Here is a 17,156-nt window from a genome sequence, read left to right as displayed (position 1 = left end):
GTTTGCCTGTGGCCACTGACTCTATTTTTAATGATTACTCTCATTGTGGACTCTCTGTCAGCATCTGTGGATCATTCTTCAACCTTAGTATAGAAAAGAATAAGATATCCCCCAATGGCAACATATCATATTCAGCTACCTTGAGGCAAGAAAATATTAAAACCGGATGAAAACAAGAAATTAAAACTGGATGTAGATTTAAAAAAAAATAATCTGAAAACAGACTGGCCTCTCTTCTAGTCTACACAAGTCGCAACATTAAGAGAGTTGCCAGATAAAACACAGGGTTTTCATGCAGTATTTAAGCATGTTCGTACTAAAAATTTAATCGTTTGTTTATTTGAAAACAACATTTAGCTGGGTGTCCTGCATTTTTATTTGCTAAATCTGGCAACCCTGCGCGTGAAGTCCCCCGTGTACGTGTAACACAGAGCCTTCACTCCTTGAAGGTAAACCCTGAGAAAGGCTTATCTGAGCAGGCATGTGTCCGGCAGCGGCCCGTGGAATTTGTCAGGTCCCCACCTGTCCGGCCCATCAGAAAGCCCGGAGAAAGTGCTGCGTCCACATTTCCACCTGCAGGCCTTGCAGGGGTGGCTGCAAAGTGACAACCGACAAACACCCAGTCGACAAAACCTAAGGAGCCAACTTTGTACCAGTTACAGACAAAACTGATAATACAAAGCAACGAAACATGTCACTGGCTCCTGGTCAAGGCTCCTGGACTGTTCTCTAGCTTGTCTTTCTTTACGGCAAGGAGCAAACACGTTTAAGATCTGAAAGAAACCCAGTGGCAGCCCTAAACAATTCATCTGCGTCTTCTCTCCGCTTTTCTTCCACCATTTATATGGAAAGTCACATACATGCATGTCTTAAGCGCATGTTGGGCCTTCTTGGCCTCCTACGGGGGGAATGTATGAAGTCAGGTAATTAGAGAGACTAGACATGTCACTGGAATGTAAGAGAGCACAGGTTCAAAACTTCTATCAGTGGTTAGATGCTAAACCAGCACCTTTTTTTTTTTTACAAAAGGAAATCACTGGTAATCAAATTGCCCGTGTGCCCTAGTATAAGTAGAGAAATGAATGTGAAGATCTACTTAACTCTTGTGTAGATGGTAAAAAAATAAAATAAAATAAAATAAAATGAAATGAAATGAAATAAAATAAAATAAAATAAATAAAATAAAATAAAATAAAATAAAATAAAATAAAATAAAATAAAATAAAATAAAAAGCTTGGGCTCTGGGAACCAAAAGACCTGGAGCCATGACTTGTTACCTGTGGGAAACCAGTATTTATTTATTTATTTATTTATTTATTTATTTATTTATTTATTTATTTTTTAAGATTTTATTTATTTATTCATGAGAGTCAGAGAGAGAGAAAGAGAGGCAGAGACACAGGCAGAGGGAGGAGCAGGCTCCCTGCAGGGAGCCCGACTTGGGACTCGATCCTGGTACCCCAGGATCATGCCCTGGGCTGAAGGCAGGTGTCAAACCGCTGAGCCACCCAGGGATCCCCGGAAAACCAGTTATTTAACTTCTCAGAACCTCAGTTGCTGTGTCTATAAAACGAGGTCAAATGCTGACGATCACAAACCAGTGGCATCACCCTAAGGCTCTTGGCTCCCAGAAAATCTTCCAGTAAGATGGAAACTAATGACCTAGGGCCTCTGGGTGGTTCAGCGGTTGAGTGTCTCTCAATAAATAAATAAAATATTTTAAAAAATTAGACACTAGTGACCTAAGAGTGAGCATTCCTAGCACACGGATCTGAGACCATAACCCTCGATGCTCACTGACGCCTCCACGGAGTGCCGGTGCATGGGATACCTCATGATTTTCAAAATGTACTTCCTTCTGTTTCAGATTTCCAGTGCATCTGAGGACTGACTGTATTCTGTGCTTTTTGAGAATATTTTATAAACAGATGACTTATCTAGGCATGTGTAACATTTTACAGCTTCCCTGGAAGCAGTTCTCACTTATTAGGGATTATTTATGGTACACGTGGTTGGTACCTGACTTCTAATTATGAATAAGACTGACAACTTTGCTCTGCTGAGCTATCCTCCTCAGACCCTTTTTATTTTTTTTAATGTTTTTTTAAATTTTTATTTATTTATGATAGTCACACAGAGAGAGAGAGAGAGAGAGAGAGGCAGAGACACAGGCAGAGGGAGAAGCAGGCTCCATGCACCGGGAGCCCAACGTGGGATTCGATCCCGGGTCTCCAGGATCGTGCCCTGGGCCAAAGGCAGGCGCCAAACCGCTGCGCCCCCCAGGGATCCCCCTCAGACCCTTTTTGAAAAGTAGTCCCTTGTCCACTGCAAGAGAAGAGCATAATGCAATATCTGACCAAGGATGCTTTAAGTTTTGCTCTCATCAAGGAACACATTCAAAAGGAACTCGACCTGCAGTAGTGAAGAGATAAAGTACAAATGCTTTGTTGTCTTTTTCTTTTTTTTTTTTCTAAATATAACAGGTCGGTACATCTGACTCAAGAAAAAGGCAGTCAGTGCAACACATCGACGACCTTGCTCTCCTATTTCAGAATGCTTCAGAATAAGGTTTCTCTAGTACATTCAAAATATACTATACAAATATACCCTACAGATATGGAACAGTTGTCCAACAGCAAGCCCAATAGGATTAGTTTGAATAAGAACATTTGACTTTTTAAAAATATGTGCGAATGTCATGGACAAGAGTATTAACCCGTGAACTCGAAAGCCAAGATTCTTAACTCAGGGTCGAGTAGCAGACAGAAAACAGACAACGGAAACCAGTCCTATAAATGTGCTCCAGTAGTCCCAGGAGTTGAACACACATTCCTACAGGAGATGCCAAATCAACGATATCACATTCCCACAACCCTTCCTACTCTGTGCTGACGAGATGCTGGCGGCAAGCACGTGCCCTTGACATCCCATCGTTAAAGGGTGGATGACCGATGGTTCTGTCCTCTAAGAAGATGCAACTTTAATTTCGGAATGAGGCCTCGCGTCCATGGACCTTGTAGCTGGGCTGGAACGCCACGGGAGGGCCCGGCCTGGTGTGAGCCCCTGCATTGCTCCGGCCCGTGCAGTGAGACGGGAGGGGGGTGCGCAGGACCACGCGCTCCCTAGGAAAGGTGCCACAGGAGCTGCCTCCACGCACCCTCAGCAAGGTGAGCGTGACCGCAGAAATATTATCTAGGCTTCCGCGGGGGCAGTGAGTGCTTATGGCTATAAGCTGTAGGCGTAAACTGAATTAGCAATTAAATTAAACGAAGGACAGGCAATGGTCAAGCCTCTTAGAGAGACACAAATAAAACATATGGAGGTGCGGAGCAGTGCTGTGGTTTGGAGCTCCAGGGCGGGGAGAGGTAGAGAGGGGCTCCAGGAGTCTGCACATGGGTGGCCTCCAGCCTCTGGCGGATTATGAACCCAAAGCAGGGCAAGGCTCTGGGAGGCCAGGCAAAGCTGCCGGGGCAAGCAAAACTCCTAAAAGGGCTGGAAGACATTTGAGTCCGGCCTCGGCAGGGCTTCTCCAAATAATTATTAATTATTCAGTGGAGATCCCAGAAGGTCCCGCCTTGGAAGCAGGGGGGACTTGCCTCAGAGGGTATCTCAGATCGAAAAGATCGACCACACCAAGGTTCAGGGAGGGTGTGGAGTGATAACTCATCCTTATACCTGGCGGATGACCGCGTGACGTATTTCGAGCACTCGAGAAGAGGTTTGGCTTTTTTTTTTTTTTTAAATAAAATTAAATACACATTTCCTTCATGACCTGGCAATGCCATTGGTAGGTATTTACCCAAAAGTAATAAAAACATGACCACACCAAGAGCTGTACAAAAAAGTCTATAGGAGCTTTTATTCATAATTTCCAAAATCTGGAAACAACCCAAATGTCTATCAACGGATGACTGGATAAAAATCTGTGGCTTAGTTGCACAATGAAATCTACTCAGGATTTAAAAAGAATGAATTACTGAAACACCAGCAAAAGGGCTGTGCTATGTAGGCCGTCGTGGACGGATCCACTTAAATTGAGTGCATTTTATTGCATGGATATTATACCTCAAGGAAAGTTCTTTTTTTTTTTTTTTTTGATTGAGGTAAAATTCACATAATTAGTTTTCTATTAACTATTTTATTTTTGCCTTTTAAAATACCTTTTTTACCATATATTTTTTATTAAGCTTTTCGATTTTAATCGCATTGTAGTTAACATACAATGTTCTATTAGTTTCATGTGCACAATGTAGTGATTCAACAATTCTCTAAACTACGCAGTGCTCATCGTGGCAAGCGTACTCCTCTTAATCCTCATCACCTGGTTCATCCATCCCCCCCCCACCCCGCCGCCATATGCTTTATGTCATATATGAACCATCTTAAAATGTAAAACCCAATGGCTTCCAGCACATTCACAATGTTAGGCAACCACCACCTCTGTCTAGTTCCAAAACATGTTCATCACCCCAGAAAAAATCCTCATGCCCATTAAATACTCTCCATTGCTCCCTCATCCTGGCCACTGACAACCACCAGTCTGCTTTCTGTGTCTGGGGATTTACCTATTCTGGGTATTTCATATCAATGAAATCATACAATAGGTGATCTTTTGTATTTGGCTTCTTTCCCTTAGCATATGTTCTCACGATTCATCCGTGCTGTAGCGTATCATACTATGTATCACACATGGTTCATTCCTTTTTATAGCCAATTAATAGTCCCTGGTAGGTGTACACCACTGTTTGTTTATCCGTTCATCTATTGATGGACATTTTGGTGGTTTCCACCTTTGGGCTATTGTGAACAGTGCTACTATGAACTTGCATGTGTCTGTGTGCGAACACATGTTTTCAGTTATTCAGGCTTTATACTTGGAAGTGGAATTTCCGCATTATGTGGTAATTCCATGTTTATCTTTTTGAGGAAATGACAAGCTGTTTTCCAAAGCAACTTGGATCATTTTACATTGCCACCCATCCATGCGCGAGGGTTGCAGTTTTTCCATATCCCCTCTAACACTTATTTTCCTTTTTTTTTTTTTTTTTTTAAATTATAGCCATCCTAGTAGGCGTGAAATGGTATCTCCTGGGTTTTATCTGCAGTCCTCTAATGACTAATTGTGTCAAGTGTCTTTTCATCTGCTTGTTTTCATATCTATACCTGCTTTGGGGAAATGCGTATTCAAGTCCTTTGCCCATTTTTAATTGGATTGTCTTTTTGTTATTGAATTGAAAGGATTCTTAATATCATCTGGATACTAGACCCTTACTGGGTAGGGTCTAGTAATACTAGACTTTCTCCCATTCTGTGAGTTATCTTTCTACGATTTTACAAGATCCTTTGATGCACAAAGGTTTTTAATGTCGATGAAATCCAATTCATCTAATTTTGGTTCTGTTGCTCATGTTGTTGGTGTCATTTCTACAAAGTCATTGCCGAATCCAAGATTATAAAGATTTAACTTTATGCCGTCTTCCAAGAGTTTGACAGTTTTCAGTCTTATTGATCCATTTTGAGTTAACTTTTGTATATGAGTGAGGTCAGGGTCCAACTTCACCTTTTGCATGTAGATATCCAGTTGTCCCAGAGCCATTGGTTGTAAAGGCTACACTTTCTCTGTTAAATGACCTTGGCAACTCTTGTCAAAAGTCAATTACCCATAAACGTATGGGTTTACTGATGGTTTTTCAATTCTATTCCATTAGTCTACATGTCTACCCTTAGCCAGCCAGTACCACACTGTTTTGACTATTGTGACTTTGTTATCAATTTTGAAATTAGGAGGTGTGAATTCTCTAATTCTGTTCTTTCCTATTTTCAATATTGTGTTGGCTATTTGGGCCCTTGCAAATCCATATGAACTTGAGGATTATCTTTTCCACTTCTGCAAAAAAGGGATTTCAGTGACTGCGTAGCCTTCTTTGAGTAGTGCGCCATCTCAATGATATCAGGTCTTCCAGTTCAGGAAAATGGTTGTTTTCCCATTTATTTAGACCCTCTTTAAATTCTCTCAGCAGTGTTTCACAGTATTCAGCGTACAGGTCTTTCACCTCCTTGGTCAAATTTATTCCTAGTTATTTCAATCTTTAGATGCTTTGTAAATGCAATTCTTTTCTTAATTTCCTTTTTGGATAGCATGTTGCTAGTATATAAGAAACACAATCGATTTTTGTGTATTAACGTTGTCCTTTGCAACTTTGCCGAATTCATTTACTCGCTCTCATGGTTTGTTGTCGTTGTTGTTACCTTTTGTTTTGTTTGTATTTTGGACCCTTTGGGATTATCTCTATATAGTAATATGTCACTCGTGAATAGTTTTACTTCTTCCTTTCCTATTTGGACGTCTTCTATCCATTTGTTTCCCTGGCTAGAGATTGCTTCCAGTACAATTACAAATACTTGTGGTGAAAGCAGGTACCACTATGTTGTTCCTCATTTTAGAAAGAAAGCTTATAGTCTTTCACCATTGAGTGAAATGTCAGCTGTGAATTGATGTTAGCTGTGGGTTTTTCATAAATGCCCTTTATCATGTTGAGGAAGCTCTTTCAGTTCCTAGTTTTCTGAGTATTTTCATCATGAAAGTAGGCCAGATTTTGTCAAACATGTTTTCTGTGTCAACTGACAAGATGTACTTTTTGTTTCGTTCTATTAATGTGATGTGTTACACTGATTGATTTTCTTATATGACCCACTCTTGCATTTTTGACATAAATCCCACTTGGTCATGGTGTATAATCCTTCTAACGTGCTATTGGATTCAGCTTACTGGTGGTGTGTTGGTGAATTTCACACCTTCACTCATAAGGGTTCTCCCCTGTAGTTTTCTCCTGGAGTATTTATCTGACCTTGGTTTCAGAGTAAGGTGTACTGGTCTCACAGAATGAATTTAGAAGTCTTCCCTCTTCTTCAGTTTTTTAGAAGAGTTTGAGTAGGATTGGGGTTAATTCTTCTTTAAATGTTTGGTAGAATTTACCAATGAAGCCATTTGGCTCTAGACTTTTCTTTGTTGGGAGGTTTGATTATTATGTAACAAGAGTTAATCTCTTGCTATAGATCTGTTCAGATTTTAATTTTTTCTGATTTTTTAAAAATCAGAATTATTTTTTAAAGGTTTTATTTATTTATGAGACACACAGAGAGAGACAAGAGACACAGGCAGAGGGAGAAGCAGGCTCCTCACAGGGAACCCAATGCGGAACTCGATCCCAGAACCCCGGAATCACGCCCTGAGCCAAAGGCACACACTCAACTGCTGAGCCATCCAGGCGTCCCGAAAAATCAGGATTAGTTTTTAATTTTTTTTTTCCTGAGTCAATTTTGGGTATTTGTAGGAATTTATCCATCTCATCTAGGCTGTCTCATTTGTTGGCCTGCAATTGTTCATAGTATTTTCTTTTAATCCATTTTATTCATTTTATTATCTGTAGGGTTGATGGTAACAATCTACTTTCATTTCTAATTTTAGTTATTTCATCTTTTTTTTTTTTTCTCAGTAAATCTAGCTAAAGTTTTGTCATTTTTGTTGATCTTTCCAAAGGACCAACTTTTGGTTCACTGATCCTCTCTATTGTTTTCCTATTCTTTAATATGATACATACATTTCTTAATGCTATGAAGGACATTGATGACAGTGAAATCAATTTTAATTAAGGACTCTTGGGAGGGTTTCTTTGAAGGGTTAGAATAGAATTTGGCATTAAATTCCTAAAAAGCAAGCTTATTTCACAGCTCTCTCCCAAGTTGAGAAAAAGGCCTGGAAACAATTTTATCCTTTTGAAGAACTGCTGGTTTAGGGAAGGTGATGCATTTGGCAAACCTTATGTGTTTATTTGACATCTTATTTAGTGGCTTTTTGGGTAATGGTTAGCTTCTAACATGCTAATACTAAGAAAAAAAAATCATACAAGCAGCCTATCTTACTGTTTACTGCTTCTTTCAATTCTGATCCTCAACAGTGTGGAGCATGATTGTTGTTTTGAAATCTAAGAAGATACAGAGGTCTATCTTATTTATCAAAGTGCTACATGTTTAGGTCCTGAAGAATGTGTTTTGAAAATGAATGTGATCAAGAAAAAGCTTAAAGGTAAAGCCCACTCAGAGTTCAAAATCAATGAAACGAGGTGGGAAAAACAATTCGTGTGTATCTTGGAAACTTCTCTTAGAATTTGGAGATTGAAGCCTCTTCTTTTTGGCCATTCCCAAATATGCCACTTCTTTTAACTTATACATTAAAGTAAAGAAGAGTAGAGTAAAGTAGAGGAAGTAGAAAAAACACTTTAAAAAAAAAACGTTTGCAGCACGTTTCTCATTATATTTCTCATTAGATTTACTCTCTGATGTACAAAATGCAACAATAAGCCATTAATCACCTTAGAGGTGCTATCAACTTTATTAGAATAAAAATTCAGATCCTATCTATAAAATCCATAGGATTTCATTTGAAGCTAATCATCAAATGCCACGTTTTCTTTTGAGATCACATTTAGCCTTGAGATATGCACACACACACACACACACACACACACACTCCGCTCTCCATTTTCCGCTGCTCAGTAATCTTCTACTGTAAAACAAAACCATTTGAAAATTAATGTCTTTGGTTTAATCTTTTGCAAACTATTCTGATGTGGTCTCTTAAAGAATTATAAAGGGAGAAAGCTCACACACTCGCAGAGCTGCACATCACTATCGGTCTATCGCGGCGGGTAAACGTTAGTCACAGGTGGCAAATACCCCCCAGTATGTCATTAGTGGGCTCTTACTAATATTTCAGATGTGTGGCTCTATCATCATTCTCTTGTGCTCAGAAATAAATCCAAGATGGAAATTATGCCTCAAGGAACATACCTGTATTTAGGTCAGCCCAGCTTTCTGGCTGCCCAGCGGCTGGCAGGTGGGGTGGCCCAACAGATGTTGTTGTGGTTATGGGTATTTTACATAATCTACAAAAACTGCTGGCAGTTCAGGTGTGAATAGGTTTCTGTAAAGATCCCTACAACCCTCTCTCACCGGGTAACGTGGAGCTGTGACATAGTGTTTTCCCAAAGACTTTAAACAAAACCCAATCTTGGCCCATTGTAGTCATTATAAGAACGATCGAAGCTACTCAAACATCTAAAAAGTATTATTCACGGGAAATTCTGTCCTGACCCTCTTACCTGCTTGAAGAACACACTTTCACAATTTCCTCAGATCACAGAAGAAGAGTGAACTAGAGTCTGTTGAATGGAAGATACCAATTAAGACACAATTCGAAGCTTCAGGTAAAGGATTTCTAAAGCAAATATTTCACACTCTGTTCTTCGTGGGCGCTATGCCAGTCGAATACTTCACAGCACACTGTATCCCCCTTCCTCTCAGTGTCTGAAGTTAGGAAGAGGGTACAGGCTTGAGCCCCGGGGGTGTCCGATCCCTGTGCACACACTGCCAAGCCAACAGTAGCCACAGCCCGACTATGTGGGGCAGGCGTCGTGACGTTTCTACTCCAGCAGCTAATGGTGCCATGTCTAGGCCCACAGACATGGGGAAGGGACTCATCCAGACAAATTCCATTTTTGCTCATTCCAAGGTGCCTCACGACCACCATATAAGGTTCTGGGCTGGTGACTTTTAGGTCCCTTGAAAGGGATCTAAAGACACAACATGTGCCTGAGAGGACTGTCCACTGGCTTGTTGCTACAGGGCCTTATCTAAAGTCCCACAAATGGGTTGGCTGCCTTGGGGCTCACCGTGGGTACAAGAGGTGCTTGGGAACTGAGATCTGGGGCAAAATGCCCCTCTGACAACCCAGAAACCAGCACTGGCGGCCCCAGAAATCCCGGGCCACGTCATCACTAAGGGATAGAGCCCAGGCCTCCCCCTCTGCCTTCTTGTACATCTACCAGCTTCAATTCCTTATCCATCCCCTAAGATCTATCTTGAGGGTACAACACCGGAGAGCTGTAGTCAAACGTAGCCCGGAGCAGGATAATTGCTTGGGCTCTAGTCGTAAACTTTTTGTAAGTTGTTGCCAATATTAACTCAAAGAGATTTCACATAAAAATAGAGAACTTGGGCTTCTCTTAGAAATGAGAACGTTTGGCAACAGGAACAGCTCTCTCCAGGACCGCGGGCCGAGGAAGAAGGCTTCACCCTCTGAGACAGGACAAGCACCCAATGCACCGGGTGACATCTGAGTTTGCAGCTCTGACCGTACAGTTAGTTCCCCACAACTTTTAAAACATATGCTCACAGAATCTCCGGGGTGGAGGCAGAGGAATCTGTAAGGACGGCATTACTTTCTGAATGGGAGGCATGGCTTTGCGTGTGTTGTAGTAAAACTGGTCCATTATGACTCTGGTTTCTTGTTATACTTTTTTAGTAAAAAAAAAAAAAAAAAAAAAAAAAGACCTCTCTGTTACTCACTTGAGGAACATTTAGCGTTTTTGAACTTAGGCTCCTCATTTCATGAAAGCTATTTGTTAAATGGCTGCAGGTGCCTTCCCTGCTCTAATTTCTCTCTTTTCCCTAGAAGCCACAATACTGCTACCTCTGCGACATTCATCGTTGGTTGAATGAGCAGCATCAGCATCAGCCGGGAGCTTGTGAGACATGCGGAACCTCAGGCCCCCGCCCAGACCTAGAATTAGATGCTGCATCTTGACAAGATTTCCAGATGATTCCCACGCGCATTGAAGTGCGAGCAGCACTGCCGTAGCTCACGTGCTTGTCAGGTGGGCTCTTTATTGATCATCTCTGTGTAGGATGCTCATCGAGCACTTTTTATGTGCCAGGTACTGTGAGAGATGCTGATATTCTCGAATCTTCACAAAAGTAGGATTTATTATGATTAATGTTTATATGCTCAAACTAAAGCTCAGACAGTTTGAGTGTTTTCCCTGAGAAAGGCAAGTCAAGAGGGGATCGTGGGGCCTCTCCAGCAGGACTTTACCCCTCCGTTCTAGAGCTGAGGCTCTCGAATGGGCTTAGGAGGCCGGGCCTGAAAGCTACGGTAATCACTCTGGAGAACACCTTGGAATATCAGACATATAATTTTATCACTTGAATGAGAAGTACCTCTACTAGCAGGATGCAGCCCTAAATTATGTGTTTGCGGTATAAAAATCACAAGCTAGAGCATGGGGGGAAAAGCAAGCTGTCACACTTTGCAGTTAGCTGCTCCGGAATGTCGCTATTAATATTCATGTGCTCCCAGAGCCCTTCCTTAGCCTTCTGCTCACACTCACAAGGCAGCAAGCTGGAACGGGCACCCAAGCTGTAGAAAATGCATGTGAAGAAATACTTAAAGATAAGTCAAAGAGATAAGTCAAATGGGAATTTGACCATTTTGTCAAATTTCTCCCTCCCCCCGTGATTTGGATGAAAGATGAAAACTATGCCTGGCCCACTTAGGCAGTCAGGTCCTGCGGGGGGTGGCTCCTCGTATTTTGAGGCTGGGGACTTTGAGAAGCTCGACGGAAGCAGCTTGTGATGCAGAGAACCAGCCCTGCTGCCTCTTTGGTGCGCGGAAGCCCTCCTCCCAGTAGGTCCACCCACAGGCGTCTATTCTCCATACACCTCCATCCTCTCAAGGGACTCACAGTCACCCGTAGACCTTTGAGGGCAGCAGGGTGAAACAGCACCCTCTCTGGCCCCACAGATTAAATCCAGGAATGAGAGCTGAACTCTGACAGCCCCTGCTCCTTCTCCGCCTTCCATCTTTCCCTGTATTTCCATGCAGTCCATGAGGCTTTTTTTTTTTTTTAAGATTTTATTTATTTATTCATGAGACACACAGAGAGAGACAGAGACACAGGCAGAGGGAGGAGCAGGTTCCCTGCAGGCGGGACTCCATCCTGGGTCTCCAGGATCACACCCCGGGGCCCAAGGGGTGCTAAACCACTGAGCCACCCGGGGATCCCCCAGTGAGGCTTATTAAGTAAGAGGACCATGCAGAGGGGCACGGGATGCAGTGAGCACTGGGGATCCTACGAGGCTGATGAATCACTGACCTCTACCTCTGAAACTCCTAATATATTATATGTTAATCGATTGAATTTAAATTTTAAAAAATTGCAAAAAGATAATGCAAATTGATAATGCACTAGTGCCGTTTGCTGGGCACCTGCAAAGTGCCAGGCCCTGGGGGAAACCTTCGGAAACCCTTTTCTTCAGTTCTCACAAAAAAAGAAGCCTCAGGCTTGGAGAGGTTAAGTGACACGTTCAGGGTCACAGAGCTAGTGGGGGGCGGGGGCGGTGGGGATATGCTGGCAGGTCGGTTCCCGGAGGCCCTGCTGGCCCGCACCCCGGCCCGCACCCCGACCCGCACTCCGGCCCCACATACCGGCCCCGCAACCCGACCCCCAGCCCCGGACCCTGGCCTCGCACTCCGGCCCACACCCTGCACCCGGTCCCCGCATCCCGGCCCTGAATCTCAGCCCCGAATCCCAGCCCCCCGCCGGGCCCAGCGGGTGCACCCCGCGCTCACACCGGGTGTAGCACACGCACTGAACTCACACAGTGAGCGAGCACACAGCAACACAGGCAGCCGCCGGCGCAGACTCACATGTACCCCGTGTGAGCACACGCAGGCACGTTCTTACACACACACCCATGTTCACATGCACACGGCCAACCGCATGGGCTCACATTGGACACACTTGCCCGCGGACACCGTTACTGCACCCAGTGGAAATCTAGGCCTCCTGGGGGGGCCGCATGACGCCCCCCACCCCAAGGTTATCCAGGCTCCCCAACCCCTGAATGTTCTCTTTTATGGCAACAAAGGGTCTTGCAGGGAGACCACATGCGGCTGCAGGGGCGGCCAGGGTACCGCGTGGGCCCGAAGCGTGGCCGTGGGGGCTGGAGAGGCCCCGGAGCTGAAGAGGCGGGAAGCAGCGGGCCGGGTGTCACACCTGCTTTGGGCCCCACACGCGGGTCCGCCTTGGGGCTGCAGAGCTGTGCAAGGCCGCAGCTGGCCTTCGAGCCCCCCAGGGGTGACCCGCCACAGAAATCACGGAAACGCGTCCTTTCTTATCCGTACCTCCCACCCACAGGTCAGCCTCCCGGAGCCTCGGAGTGGAAATTGGGATCAAGCCGCTTATAATAGTCCTGTGCCTTTAGCCCAGTGGGAGAGACGTCGGCAGCCTCGGCGTCCCCGGCAAACCCGGATAGTGCGCTACTGGAGGAGCAGGTGGTTGTGAGGACCCGGCCCACGTGCAGCCTCGCTCCCCGCCCGACCAGCTGCTTCTGGCTCCAGGCCGTGCTCTGGGGTGGGCTTGGGGGAGACTCCTGAACGCTCCTGCCGAGCTCAGGGAAGTTCCTGGAACCGCCCGGTCTGGCCTGCACCTGTTGGCCGTCCTCTTCTGGAATCCAAAGACTGAGCCTCACTTTAATGGGCGCTCCCGCCAGCCCCCTGCGGGGAGAGGATCCGAAAGAAGCGGTAATGAGGAAAGCTGCAAGAGGCTCCCTACCCTCGGAACAGGATAGCTGGTCTCCCCACGCTCCGTAAGCCTCCGTCGCTCTGCACCTTTCCCTCCAGCCATGCTACACTTGCTTCCGTGCAAGCCTGAAACCCCCAGCGGGGTCTGCGTGACGAGCGGTGGCTCTCCGGGATCAAGGTTCACGTCATCCCTTACCATGGGTCGGGCCGGCCTGCATCCACACAGAGCTAAACCTCTCCTGCGGGGCCTTCCTCTTCTCGGCTCCCTGTTCCACTGCAAGGGGTCGTCCCATCTCTGACCTGAGCTGTTTTCACAACTGAACTTGCCCTAACCTGGCTTTTAAGCGGCAGAGCAGTCCTCAAGTGGAAACCTTCCAACCCCGAATCTAGGCTCCGTTGAAACCACTCTAACAGCTCATTCTTGGCACAGGCGTCCTTTTCCGCCCTGATATGTAAGCCCCACCACCACCGCCACCAGGGAAGTGACGGCCACACAGGGACACCGCTGGCTTTTTGAACGGGACGATTCTTCATGTGGGCCGGGCTGCCTTGGGCATTGTAGAACATGCAGCAACCCTGGACTTAATCATTTAATCTGTGTGGTACCCCAGTATCTGTGGCGATCAAAACTGACTACACATTTCCAAACAGGAGTGGGGAAGTGAGGTCACATGGGTGGAACAGTCTTCCTTAGGGTCAAATTTTTCAATGAATTTGACCTCCGCACCTTCCTCATTACACTCCATAGGGCCTCGTTTAACAATAGGCATGCGCAATTACAAACACAGTGAATACCCCAGAATACGCAGAAATTTTAAAAAACATAATTTTTCCAATGTGCTCCACCACTGTGATCTCAGACGAGGTGCTGATTTCTCTATGCACCCGTTTCCTCAACTGCAGAATGGGTGACAAGGGCCTCCCAAGGACAGACAATTCGAGTTCCTTTCCATCGTGTAGAACTGCCATGCAGAGCGGCTCCCTGGCCAGGAACTACATTCTCCGGCCACCACATTTCTAGGTGGGACTGTGCACTTCTTCAATAAAACGGTAGGTGATGTGCATTGCTCTTTCTGTCAATGTGCGTTGGAAATAGGTGTATCTTCTGCACCTGTTTCCTCATTCGCCAGCTGGACGTCAGTGTCCAGAACATGCGAGGAAGCCACACCTTGGAAATGAAGACATCACAGTGCGGAAAGAGCCTGGGCCCCCTGGATTTCCATTTGGAGGAAAACCACTTGCCAATCAGGAATAGGCATGCTGGACTTGGAGGGACAGAGAAGCTTCTGTTGAATTCGAACCATAGTACATTTTGGAATTTGACAAACTCCAAAGCAGGGAGCATTGCCTTAACTGATGCAAATATCCTGGTACGGGAGGTAGCAGGATAACTGGCACCTCCTTGACCTTAAGAGCTGGCTGTAGATTAAATACTGCAAAGTGCTAAGGAAAGCTCCTGGTGCACGATAAACATTCAATCAACACTAGCTGTACTTATTATAATCATTGTTATTGTTTCCCTATATTATTTAGAGGGGCTGAAGGTATTAAAGTCTCCTTCGTTGTTTGGGGGAAAGTTACGTGCGTAGGATGCTTTTGGGTGCAACAGAAAACTCAGCCTGAAGATGGCTTAAATGACTATAACACATAACACCTCATTTTGTAGTTCAGGGTTGGTGGTTTCAGGATTGACTGGCCTGTATTGCCACCCACCCTGTTGTCTGTCTCCCCCGCCCCCCGTCATCCTGGTGTGTGACAATGTCTATCCTCATGGGTATAAGGTGGCTGCCATGGTTTTAGGGATCATGTGCAGACAGGACACCACCTGGTGAAGAAAAGGCGATTTGATTTCCTTTTCATTCGTGAGGAAGACCTTTTTCCGGAAGACCCCGAACTCCTCCAGGATTGGCTTACCTACCCATGACAACACCAGTCACTAATGAAACCGTCGTTTATTGGTCACCTTCCCTGAGCATAAGGGAGGGTCCGAAGCCAAGATAACTGAGACTCTCTAACGGATGCGGTGGGGACCCTCCTCTTGCCCTCACCACCGCACAGCATGCTAGCTTGGCTTCTAACTGCTAACCCCGACATTTTGCTAGCTGGGGGCTTCCTCTGGCTCCTGCTTTGCTCAAACCTGCAAAGGGAAGACGTGCAAGGGGTTAACACTTCGGGAGCAGCCCTCAGTCAGTGGCTGACGGCGGTTGGGTGTATAAATATCCAACTCTTCCTCACCTTTGAGGAGATAACTCTGAGGTACGTGACTATCCCTGTTCCCATGGGATTAACCTGTCGTCACCATGGTGGTAATCTTGCTAAACAACAAACTCTTTATTAGCTACCCCCCCAACCCCCTTGTCTTCACCAAGTCCCTAGCTACGTTTCCTGGAATAACCTCTCAAACGATATTTATACCAAAGTCATATTAATGCCCTTGTCATAGGGTTGGCTTTTGGGGGAACGAAACTAGGACAGCTTGAGAGGGTAGGTAGGGGACACAGCAATCAACAATGTCTACCACAGTTAGCTTCTTCAAACACTTTCTTAATATCTCAAAAAAAAAAAAATCCCATTGTCTCTTTCGGTTGAATGGAAAACTTTGGAAGGTCAAGGAGGTGCTAAGCATCCTGGTCCCTCCAGTACCCAGCGCAGTGCCTGATACAAAGTAAGTGCTCCAAAATGTCGTTTATGGAACTAAATTGGTTTACTAGGCCGAGAGTGACCAACTGCCCTGGCTTACCTGCGACGTAGGCGTTTCCGGAGATGCAGCACTTCCAGCGTGAAGAGTGAGGAGGTGTCGGTCACCTATCTAGCTCCCCGCGTGGCCCCCGTGTTTCCACCCCACCTTCCCCTCGTGAGTTTATGGATAGGAACAATCTATTCTCTGTTGAGACTGTAAGGTTTGGCAGCTGGTTCCACTGGAATGAGAACATTCATGTTTCTGTCATCATCGCCATTCTGCTACCTGTGGAATGGTCACGGGGAGACAACAGGTAGACCCACCGTCTTGGCCGCGACCAGGGCCTGTGGACATTTCTAAGTGGCTGGCGGAGGCTGGAAGGCTGGTAGAGACACAGGCTTGGGGATCCGGCTGGGGGCTCAGGAGACCGCGTGTCCCTGCCCTCTGGGTCTGCAGCGGGCATAACCTCAGGTTGGTGTAAGACCCGTTGAAACCCAATGCAATAGATTCAGAAACCTCTACGTTATAGGCCCAACTTTACTCACCTCTCCGATTGCGTTTCCTTTTATTTTTGTCTACATGTCATGATTGGTCAATCCCTTTTGTGAGTTTCAGCAGATCCTGATGCACTAACGCAGGACGTTTTGTCTACACTTGGGCTAGCATTTTGAATTGGTGGAGCATTTTCTGGCTGGAAGACAATGGTAGCCTACATGAAGGAACTCCAGGGGGAAGGGGAGACACCACAGGAAAGGCCAGAACAGCTTCTCCAACCTCCTGCTCCCACCTTCCAGGGCTAAATCCCGATGGGGCATGTATTTTGTTTTAATCAGGGTAACAATCTCTTATCCCCTACTACTTAATAGCATGGACTGTGGGTCCAGGTTATATGAATTCTTAGCTCATAACGTCTCACAGACTGGGTGGCTTAAGCAACAGAAATTTGCTTCTCATTGTTCTAGAGGCTGAGAAGTCCAAGATCAAGTTTTTTTTTTTTTTTTTTTTAAGATTTTGTTTATTTATTCATGAGAGACGTAGAGAGAGAGGCATTT

The sequence above is a fragment of the Canis lupus genome, chromosome 23, assembly GCF_003254725.2.
Source record: "Canis lupus dingo isolate Sandy chromosome 23, ASM325472v2, whole genome shotgun sequence".
Taxonomy (NCBI): Eukaryota; Metazoa; Chordata; class Mammalia; order Carnivora; family Canidae; genus Canis; species Canis lupus.
Note: the sequence above shows the minus strand (reverse complement) of the source record.